The 11,720-nt window shown below is 36.0% G+C and overlaps 1 pseudogene; it reads right to left on the bottom strand.

Moving 5' to 3' along the window:
- Positions 1 to 1,210: 1,210 nt before the first annotated feature.
- On the bottom strand, positions 1,211 to 1,381 carry LOC115064959 (annotated as a pseudogene).
- Positions 1,382 to 11,720: the final 10,339 nt, after the last annotated feature.

The following is an 11,720-nucleotide window of genomic DNA, read 5'->3' as shown; positions in this document are numbered from 1 at the left end:
ATGAATTCATAGTGACGTATGCACAAGAACTGTGCAGGGTCAGTCAAGGCATAACTACAACATGGAGAGGGGAAGGGCACAAAGTCCCACCTCTAGCTAAGTGGCTACTAGCTGTTGATAGCTTCTGGAAGAAGGGAAGAACTTTTTTCTTTAAACGGGCAGCCCCTAAGTGGGGCTCCACTAAGGACCACACATCCAAGAATTTATGAACGTCACAAACTGTACTTCATGTTTTTAAGGGGAGAGGGGCCGCAGGTAGGATTTGGCTCAGTGGTAGAGAGCTTACTTAGCACTAGAGGCCCTTGAGTTTAATTCCTAATACTGTAAAAGATGAATAAATAGAAAAAGAAAATGGGATTAAAAAGAGGACACAAAGTTGGATGTGTAGACAAATGGGGTTGGTTCTGGCTGGGGGAGGGAGCTAATATGATTGAAATGTATTGTGTGAAATTCTTAAGAAGCTAAAAAAAAATAGAAAAAAAACTGATAATGCACACCCACATGAGAATTTTATTTTAGAGGGCTATTGCTGATGAATGTAGAAAACTTAAATTGAAAAAGAATGTTGTTCTATTTTTGTTTTCAGACGTAAACGAGACACACTCTTCTAGTACACTGCATGTTATCAACCTCTGGAAACATTTTCGAGTGCATGGTGGATTTAACCCCATTAATGTTTGGAAATAGGATGAGTGGTTCAGATTCTGATTTTCATACTCGGCAAGCCTAACTGTAAGATACTCTTGCCTTATAGGGACATCTGCTGGCAGGTAACTAAAAGGTCCGAGAGAACAGGATACAGGCCTCGCAGCCAGGGCAGAACTCTGCAGCCCCACATGTATCTGCCTCTGTGCACTGTTCATGGCTGCCAAAATTCTAAATAGTATATCATTTTATGGTCCAATGTTTCTCGGATCAACGATAATTGGTTGTAGCTAATTATTAGCACTCACTTTTAAAAAAAAACACTGAAACTGTTGGCACTTTTTCTGCTAGTTTGCTTGTTTGGTTAAACAAGAGTCACCTTCATATTCTGTTTTGGTTTTGGATTGGTTTTGGTTTTTTGGTTTTGGTTTTTGGGGTTTTTTTTTTTTTGGTTTTTTTTTTTTTGAGAAATAGTGTTGGATTGGGTTAGATATTATCGACTTAGAATTAAACTGCCCATCAAAGCTAATGTTACCCACAATGCAACAAACACCTTGCCCAAGCTACTTCTTTAAGCATACCACACATTAGTGGGTTAATAGTATCGAAAGTAATCACCGCGTGCATTTGTCTCCTATTATTTATACATGTAACTTTTGGGAAAAGTTTTCAATTAGCAATAAAATCGCGCCTAAAATAAACCTCATTGGCTACAATACTGCCATTGTGCAAAGCTTCTACATGGAACTTTTAAAGATAATGGATGACTCCCATCAGCTAAGGCGTCACCTGCCCATAGACATGATGTAATCATTAACTAATCACAAGTAAATATTAGCAGGGCACATTTTCACAGCCTAATGTGCATCTTGTTAAGAATTGGAAGCTCAAGGAAGAGTGAGAAAGCTGGTACTCACAAAATCCGCACGCCAATGGGGAAAATGCACACAGTCGGGATTGTTAGCATGTCGTCCTTCTTCTTAACTCCTGCACCACATAACGAGAGCCATGAAATGTATACTGGTGTTCTACACGAGTTCAACTCGTTTTCCTGAATTTGCCAAATTGTTAAGTCCTAAAATACATTGACTTTCCAACATGATAAAATCAACCAATCTTACAGCTTCCTTATAAATAATGGAGAAAAACACATATGGTGCCCATCCAGTGTGAAAAGAATAAGTAAACCCAAGTCAAGAGAGAAAAATTAGTATTTTTCAAATGTAATCTAGTTCACTAAAAACTCAAAAGCATACCTAAATACATGCCTGAAGTGCCACCATTTCAGTTTCGTCCCTAAAGAGTGTCACAACTAAATAAAACTACTAGGGAGGTGGATATAGTATTCAATTTATTTTGTGATTTCTTATATAGCAACTCAAAATTTATATATTGTCTTATTGTTCCTAATTTGCTTAACATGTACTTCACCAAAGAAAGAAAATTTAAGCAAGTTACAATTTAAAGTCTGCCCTTTAGTAGATCCATAAGACAATAAAACCGTCCTTCCATGTTTTTCTATTGACTGTTAGCAGTCATATAATTTATTATTATAATACTTTAATCAGCCGGGCCTGGTGGCGCAGGCCTTTAATCCCAGCACTCGGGAGGCAGAGGCAGGTGGATTTCTGAGTTCGAGGCCAGCCTGGTCTACCAAGTGTGTTCCAGGACAGCCAGAGCTATACAGAGAAACCCTGTCTCGAAAAACCAAAAAAAAAAAAAACTTTAATCAAACAGATTTTTTTAACTAGCCAGATTGTTGCAAATACATTTAAAATGACAGTAGACTTCTAAAAGATGCTAAAGAGGTTGCTTATAAAACATCAAGAACCAATTGCAATATAATAAAAGCGATACAAAAGTTTGGATATTTTCTTTCCGAAATTTGAAAATAGAATGATAAAATTTATTTTAAAGTGACTGCATCCTTCCTGAAAGATAAATGAACCATTATTTACCATACACTCTTATGAGACATAAGAAGAAAAAATGTTAATATCAGATGATATAACATAATCTATACATTAAAGAATGTTGTTACAAAACATACATACGCACACAGGAAAACTGTAGGAAAAGTTTAAACTGTTTACTTTTCTAGTTCAACACAAATTCTTTTAGCTAATTATCATGAGATATTGCCTAGAAATTAACCAGTCATGTTGTGTTTCTATCTCCAGACTTACAATTAGTAACGCTATTAATGTGGTTCCTGTACTTTGCATTACTAATTATACTGCTATGAACTAATGGTGATAAAAATAGCAATACCCATCAACTACCAATTAATGCTTAATGAGAGCGTATAAACCTTGGCATTGTAATGCATTTCAAAATTGTTGTTGCTCATGTTCCTTTGTAATTGTGCAAAAATGGGTAAAACCAGTAGCCACTATGATTGAAAGCATAGAAAACATAGTGATCACAGCATTGAAAGAAAATCAGAAAAATAAAGGATATATATAGAGAGAGAGTGGGGGGTGACATAGGTATGTGACTATGTCAAGTCACTACAAAATCTAAAGATACATGCTAGAAAACCAACTCAATTGTCATAAACTCTTTCTGAAGGAATTTCTTCAACAGGGAAGACGGATTCTAATCAAGAGCAGACAGTGTAAGTGGACTGTGACAAACTAGTATATCTAGTATCTTCTATGGGCCCATATAACTTCCATTAAAATTATTTACAGTCTTCTCAGGGTTCTCCAATTAAGTACACATTCTCAACTGTCACGACTTTTGGAAGCATTAACTTTTTCCTCTCATATCCTTGTACACAAGTTAAAAATAAATATAGTGGTACACCTTTCCTTCCTGTCAATTTATCATTCTATAGATCAAACTACTAAGCCTAGAGAAGACTAAAAAGACAGGAAGAAGACACACTGAGTTTAATTACAATATTTTAAAATATACCCTTTATCTAAGGGTAGAAAAGATAAACTATAGCATCTGTTCTAGAGTAAGGATATGCATTATAGCCCATAAAGTAAGGATATGCATTATAGCCCAAAGTTGTTCTCAACAAAGGGTCAAAGTGGTCCAGTATGGATTCCAACCACCCTCCCTCTCTTAGGCTCTCCTGAGTCACATGTAGATCTGGATCTTCCTACTTGTTTGACCAATTCGTTACATTTGTGGAATTACGTTTGGGCAAGCGCAGATCATAGTGGAGTGTGAGACTATGCTCGGCATCATTTGGTACTTAGCCTAAGTTCCCCAATGCTGTATGGAGCACCAACCTTCATGGTTACCTCTTCTTCACAGAAGGCAGGTGTAGATTTCTTATCTTGTACCTCAAAGCTACAACGGTGAATGTTCAAACCCACAACACCAGAAGTACAGATGTTCTTTTTTAATTTCTAGAACCCAGAGCAATAATAATTTGAGGTACACACTCCTGGGCAAGCAGTATCAACAGTCAAATTCCAGGGAGGGACAGGGCATGGACATCGTATCTCAATTAATAGACTACAAAAGCATTTGAGCGCTACATTTAAAACTGTGATATTCGCATTGAAATGTTTTTCAGTATTTGACTTCTAGCTTTCAGTTCATACTTGACTTCTTTCTTTGGAAGTTTGCAGGTAGAGTCCATTCAAGCAGCACCCCATTACCCCACCCCCTGCCACTGCGTTTTTGTGGGGGTTTTTTGTTGGTTGTTCTTTTGTTGTTGTTGTTGTTGTTTTCAGAAAAGTTACTGCTTAAAAAGATTGAAAATCCAATTGGTGATTCATAACCAAAACTATTGAAAACTGTAATTTATGTCAATTATTTTCTAGAGTAAGAACTGGGAAGTATTACTATCATATGTTCAATTGATTTATGAAGGAGGGGATTTTTTTCTTTTTTCTTTTTTCTTTTTTTACTATTATTATTTTACAGTCCCATCGTTGCCCACCTCCTAGTCCACCCTTCCACATTTCCTCATTCCATTCCTCCTACCCCTGTCTCCAAGAGGATGCTCTCCCCTCCAACCAGGCCAGACCTCCCCATTCCCTGAGGCCTTGAGATTAGGTACATCTTCTCCCACTGAGGTCAGACCAGACAGTCCTTTGCTGTATGTGTGTCTGAGGCCTCGTACCAGCTAGTATATGCTGCCTGGTTGGGCAATTCCTCACATTTTTCTCCATGTATTTGGTATAACCGAACACAACTGTCTTATAACCACATGTGCTCACAGTATTTATACTATATGGTGAAAAGAAGGCAGATACTCAGGCTGAGGTGAGGGAATAACATACAGTAATTTACTTTGCATTTTTCTGGCGGCTAGGGATAGTAAGGACTTTTTAAAAATAGTTACTGGCTATTTAGGGAATTTTTTTAAGAGTCTATACAGTTCATTTGTCCAATTGTTGACTGGCAGTTTTATTTCCTTTCTGTCTAATTTCTTCCTATCCTAGTTTCCTCTTTGCCTTACATAACACTACGCTCTACTTCCTCTTCCTGGGAAGATCCCCTCCTGCATCTGGTTCCTTTACTAGCTACCTAACCTCTGTGGTTATTCTGATTGAAACACACTTAACCTAAAGCCTACACGCTCAACAGTTCATGAACATGTAGGCTATTTCCGACTTCTGACTATTGTGAGTGAAGCAGCAGCAATGGACTCAGATGAGCAAATATCTCTGCAATGTGATGTAGGGTCCTTGGGGTGTTGGCTCAAGAGTGGTTTGGCTAGATTGACTTTTAACTTTCTGAAGGACATCCACATTGATTTCTATGATAGCTATACAAGTTTGCACTCCAACCAGCCATGAATAAATGTCTGCATATTCCCACACCCTTACCAGCATGTACTGCCATTTGTTTTATTGATCTTGGTCATGCTGACTGGTGTAAAATAAAATCTCAAAGGAGTTTTAGTCTTCATGTCACTGATATCTTAAGGTCTTGAACATTTTAAATGTTTCTAAGCCATTTGTGTTTCATCTTTGGGGAACAGTTTAGACCTCTAACATAATTTTTTAATTGACTTGTTTTCTTGAAGTTCAGAGGATTTCTTTTTTCAGTTTTCATACATTGCAGATACTAACCCCCTATCAAATGTATAATTAGTAAATATTTTTCCCATTGTGTAGGTTTCAACATTTCTCAAATGATGATGTCCTTGTCTATGAAAAAGCTTCTTAACTACGTGAGGTACCATTTAACAATTGTTGCTCTTAATGCCTATGCTCCTAACCCTAACCCTAACCCCTAACCCTAACCCCTAACCCTAACCCTAACCCTAACCCTAACCCTAACCCTAACCCTAACCCTAACCCTAACCCTATCCCTACCCCTGACCCTAACCCCTAACCCTAACCCTAACCCTAACCCTAACCCTAACCCTAACCCTAACCCTAACCATGAATCTTGTTTAGAATGTCTTTTTCTATACCAATAAGCTTAAGCTTATTCCCCACTTTCTCTTCTATATAGTTTAGGGTCTAGACTTACATTAATATTCTTTATGTGTTTAGAATTGAGTTTTGTGTAAGATGATAAATACGTATCTACTTTCATTCTTCTACATGCAGGTATCCAGTTTAACAGAAATGTTTGTTAAAGATGCTGTCTTTTCTTCATTGTGCATTTTGGCTTCTTTGTCAAGTATCAGTTGTCTGTAGGTGTGTGAGGTTATGTGATGATCTATTCCATTGACCCGTGTGTCTGCTTTTATGCTAATCCCATGCTGGTTTTATTACCATGGCTCTATAAGTCAAGTTGAAATCTGGGATGGTGATATTTCTAGCAGTTCTTTTATTATTCTGGATTGTTTTAGCTATTCTGGGACTTTCATATTTTCATATGATTTTTAAGGTTTTCTTTAAAACTTCTGAGAATTGTGTAGGAATTTTGATTGGGAATGCATTAGATCTATAGATCATTCTAGTAGAGTAACTATTTTTTACAGTATTAATCCTACCAATTCATAAGCATAGGAGAAATTTCCATCTTCTATTATTACACATGGCTTTCACTTGCTTGGCATTATATCAAGATTTTTTTATAGACTATTATGAAATGTATCATTTCCCTGATTTCTTTTTCAGTATGTTTTTCATTTGCATGTATAAAAGTTACTGATTTTGTGTAATAATTTTGTATCCTGCTTCTTTGCTGAAAGTATTTATCAGCTGTAGAAGTTTCCTGATAGAATCTTTTGAGTCTTTTATGTATGAAAACATATCATGTGCAAATAAGGATGCTTGAATGTCTTTCTTTTCTATTTGTATCCCCTTGATCTCCTTCAGCTTCTTATTGTTCTGGCTAAAACGTCAAATACTGTATTGAATAGGTGTGGAGAGAATAGGCATCCTTGAGTTCTTCCTAGTTTCTATTTTTAAATAAGCAAGTCAAAAGCAAGCATTGAAGATAAGATCCTCTTCAACTGATGGCACCAGAAAACTGTATCCATGTACAAAGTGAAACTAGATCCCTGTCTCTCACCCTGTACAAAAATAAATTCAACATGGATAAAAGGCCTTCATTTAAGTCCAACACTACTAGAGAAAAGCATAGCAAAAACATTTTAATCTATATCAAACTGTAGGATGCATGGGCCGTGCCACCAGATGGGCATGGAACTGGTGAGGTAGAGCACGCTCGAACCCCAGGAATTTCAGAGATTTGAGACAAGAGTGGGGCTGCTCCTTCCCTGCGTTCATCCCTGCTCTGGATCATGGAACCACAACCCTCAGCTAAAATGACCATGTCAGTCATGTAGCACAGCACCTGGAACACCTCTTCATGCTAATGAGGCATCTCAATAGCTTAGCTTTCAGCCAATGGCCTTCCCTTTCTGGATATATTCTCATGCCCTTCTCCAAAATTATATAATCTCTGATTCACCCCAAATAAGGCATATGCATTCACATCCACCCCAATAAAGAAACATGACCAAGCTAAGATAGGCTCAGAAAGCTGCTTTACAGGGAAGACCTTCCCCTAAACAAGCCATAACACTAAGACTTCTGAAGAAGGCCTTCTCTCTTCTCTAGCCCATACAGCATGCAGCACTCTCTCCCAGCAAGATTGGGATTTGCCCTATCCTCCCTGCCAATGTACAAGTACAGTATACATTTCACTTTTCAAAAGCCATAAATAATATTTACTTCCATCTATGTTTTCCCAAAAGGTTACAGGTAGTGCCTGATGTGGCTTAAACATAATGTGGTAGAAGAAAGGTCAGGCTATAAACAATGTTCTTTAAGGAGATTGGCAAAACTGGAGCTACAGCCACTGGGTGGTCTTCTACCTTATTCCTGGAGGGGTTGTTATTGTTGTTTCATGGTTTTCATGTATACAGTTTGGAAATGTGGGGGTTAGGGGGGAAAGCTTCTCTTATGTTAGAGAAGGGTGCAGAGTTGGCTAAGCCCCTTAGAGAGTTTACAAATAGAGGTGAAGTGCTTGGGAAGCAAAAATGGTACAAATGAATGATGTTGACAGAGAAGGTTTGGTAGATACAGAAGCTGATGTTAGTATATTTTCCCAAAAGTCATGGAATCCAGATTGTCCACCTCAGAAAGTTTACACACAATTTATAGGAATTGGTAAATTAACAGGAGTAAGACAAAATATCAGATGGATTACCTGTGTGGGGCCAGAAGGGCAAATAAGGAAGTTGAAACCTTATGTGGCTGACATATCCATAAACTTATGGGAAAGGGATCTTTTACAACAATTTGGTATGCAAATTAGTATTTCTGCAATTACAAGGACAACAAATGAGGCAATGAAGTGTGATATGGTAAGTACTCCTGGGGAAGGTATTGATACGGGTGATCAAGAAAAATCACATGATCCAAAAACAGGGCATCACAGAGATTGATTTTCCAAATTTATAAAAGGAGCCATTGATGGCATACCAGCAGCCTTGTCCCTAAAAATGGTTGTCAAACCAACTTGTATGGAGAGAACAATGGCCCATAACAAAAGAAAATTTTCAGGCTTACACAACTGGTAAAAGAGCAGCTAAAGGCTTAACATATAGAAGAGTCTACCATTCCATTTTTGTTGTAAAAAAGAAATCAGGAAAATGAAGAATGATAACAGATTTAAAAGCAATTAATAAGGTAATTCAACCAATGGGTTCTTTACAGCCTGGACTTCCTTTACCATTTTTGTTGCCAAGATTATGATCTATAACAATGATTAACTTGAAAGACTGCCTTTCACAGTACCATTGCATAAGCAAGATAGGGAAAGGTTTGATTTCCCAGTACTTGCTTTCAGTGATAATTACCCACTAAATAGATACCACTGGGAGGTGCTTTCCACAGGGAAATGTTAAATAATCAGTATTCTATGCAACAACCATTAGAAATACCTCATAAGCAATTCCCTCAATCTATCACTTATCTTTATATGGATGACATTCTGTTGGCTGATACTGACAAAGCAGTTTTAAAGAATATGTTTAAGATAACACAAAGAATTCTGCCAATCTAGGGGTTACAGAATGCTCCAGAAAAAAATGCAAAGAGGAGATTCACTTAGTTATTTGGGTTATAAAATCAATCAACAAAAAATTCAAACACAAAAGGTACAGATCTGTAGGGACCAATTGCAAACACTTAACGATTTTGAAACATTAATGGGAGATATTAACTGGCTGAGGCCTACAACTAGATTAAGGACATAAGAGTTAATGTGTTTCAAACATTACGAGATTCAAATTTAAACAGTCCAAGATGTCTAACAGCTGAAGCAGAAAAAGAGTTAATTCTTGTGTAACAAAAACTGCAAGATGCATATGTGGATTGAATTGATCCTAAATATGCTTGTATTTTGGTCATTTTTGCCTTCAATTCATTCTCCTACTGGGCTCGTTATGCAAAGAGAAGATAGTATTTCATGGTTTTCATGTATACATTTTGGAAATGTACGGGTTAGGGTCTTAGCTCATAAAGTAAAATATTGAAAACATACAAAAAAGATTTCTGAGTTACTTTAAAAGCGTAGAATCAGATTATGTCAATCGTCAGGAACAGATCTGGCTGAAATTGTAGTACCTCTTACAAATGCTGGGATTATATCACTATGGGTGATCAATGAAGATTGGCACATAGCTTATAGTAATTACTTGGGCAAAAGTAATAACAAATATCCAAAAAACAAACATATACAGTTTTTAAAGTGAACTAATTGAGTTCTTCCATATATCCTAAAAAGAACACCAGTTTTGGAGTTCTATACTATGCAACCAACATTCTATACTGATGCAAACAAGATGGGGATGGTTATAAATGAGAAAAAATAAGCAAAGTGCTCAAAAGTCCATATACCTTGGTTCAAAAGTCAGAATTACATGCAATCTGTATGGTATTATTAGATTATCCTTAATCTCTTAACATAATCATGGATTCTTTATATGCAGAGTTTTTTATATATAGAGACTACTGAAATTCATTTGCCCATTTGTTGACTGGCAGTTTTATTTTCTGTGTGTCTAATTTTTGAAATTTCTTTTTAAATTCTGGATATGAGCAATTTGAATGAAGAGTTATAGTCTCCTGTGCGCTGGACTATCTGTTCTGCTGATTGATTTCTTTGATGTACAGGAAACTTTTTTCCAGGTAGTCCCATATATTGATACTTGGGGTTAATTCTCTTTAGAAGTTCTCACTGTCTTGAAGGGTAGCCTCTGTGCTTCCTTTTAGAAGTTTGTTTCAGGTCTTAAATATTTGATTTTGAGTAGCTTTTTGTACAAAGTGAATATATAAATCTAATTTTATACTTCTTCATGTAGAAAACATTTCCTAACTACTTGTTATGTAGCCTTTTTTCCAATATGTTTTTGCCTTCTTTGTTAAAAATTAAGTAGTTTCAGCTTTGCCATTTTATTTCCAGGTCCCTATTCTATTCCATGGGACTTCCTGTTTATTATTAGGCCAGTACCAAGAAGGCTTTGTCACTATAGTTCTATAGTATAATTTGAGGTCATGCATAAAAATACCTACAGCAGTGTTCTTACTCCATAGAATTGCTTTAGCTATTCCTTATCTCTTGTGGATCCATGTGAAATTTTGTATTGTTACTTTCTAAGCCTATGAAATATGACACTGGAATTTGATAGGTACCTCATTAACTCTGTAAATTACTTTTGATAGTATACTCATCTCACAATATTAATTCTGACAATCCAGGATTATGTGGTATCTTTCTATCATCTAGTATCCTCTGGAATTTTCCTTTTCAATGTGTTGAAATTTTGATTATGGATGTCTTATACTTCTTTGGTGGAATTTTCTGTATACATCTCTCAAGTCTAGTTCATCGATACTATATTTTATCTCTGAAGGTTCTTTTTTAATATTGTTTTAGTTTAGGAAACCTATTTAAATATGAGAGTGGAGTTTTAAACTTCTCCACTGTCATTATGTCACGACCTATGTAGTCTTTTCTATTTTTTGGTATTAGTTTTATGAAATTGAATTTTGATGCATAAAGGTTTACAAATGTTATAACTTCATCATTGATTGATCTTTTATGAATATGTAATTTCCCTTTTATCTCTTCTAATTAGCCTTGGCATAATGTTCACTTTGTTGATATAAGGATAGATATCCCTGATTCTGTTCATTTTTCATTTGCTTGGTATCTTGCTCTAAATCCTTTGACATTAAGTTCTGGGTTATCTTTGGGAGCTAAATGTGTTTCTTGGAGACAACATAGAGTTGGTTCTTATTTTTCAATACAGTCCATTACTTTGTATCATTGTAGTGAATGAGTTGACACTATTTATATTTAAGGTGAGTATAGAAAGAGGTTTACTATTTTCTACAAATTTGTTAGGTGATGTTTTGTTTTAATAGATTATTAGTATTGCTTTTTCTTCTCCCATCTTAATTTTAAGGTTTTGTTAAGTTACTGTACTGGATATGGCTGTTTATTTCCCAAAAGTGGTTTGTTTATTTGTAGTTTTGATAAAATATGTCCTGTCATGTATTCCTCTTCTTCTCTGTAATGTATTCCACTAAGGACTTTCTGTAGTTTTGGCTTGATTGTCATGAATTGCCTTAATTTGTGTTGTCCTGAAATATCTGAGATGGCTAACTTTCTGTTTAGATGTTTAAAATTAC

Source organism: Mus pahari, chromosome 10 (assembly GCF_900095145.1).
Source record: "Mus pahari chromosome 10, PAHARI_EIJ_v1.1, whole genome shotgun sequence".
NCBI lineage: Eukaryota > Metazoa > Chordata > Mammalia > Rodentia > Muridae > Mus > Mus pahari.
The sequence above is the reverse complement of the archived record's forward strand: the minus strand, read 5'-3'. Positions and strand labels throughout refer to the sequence as shown.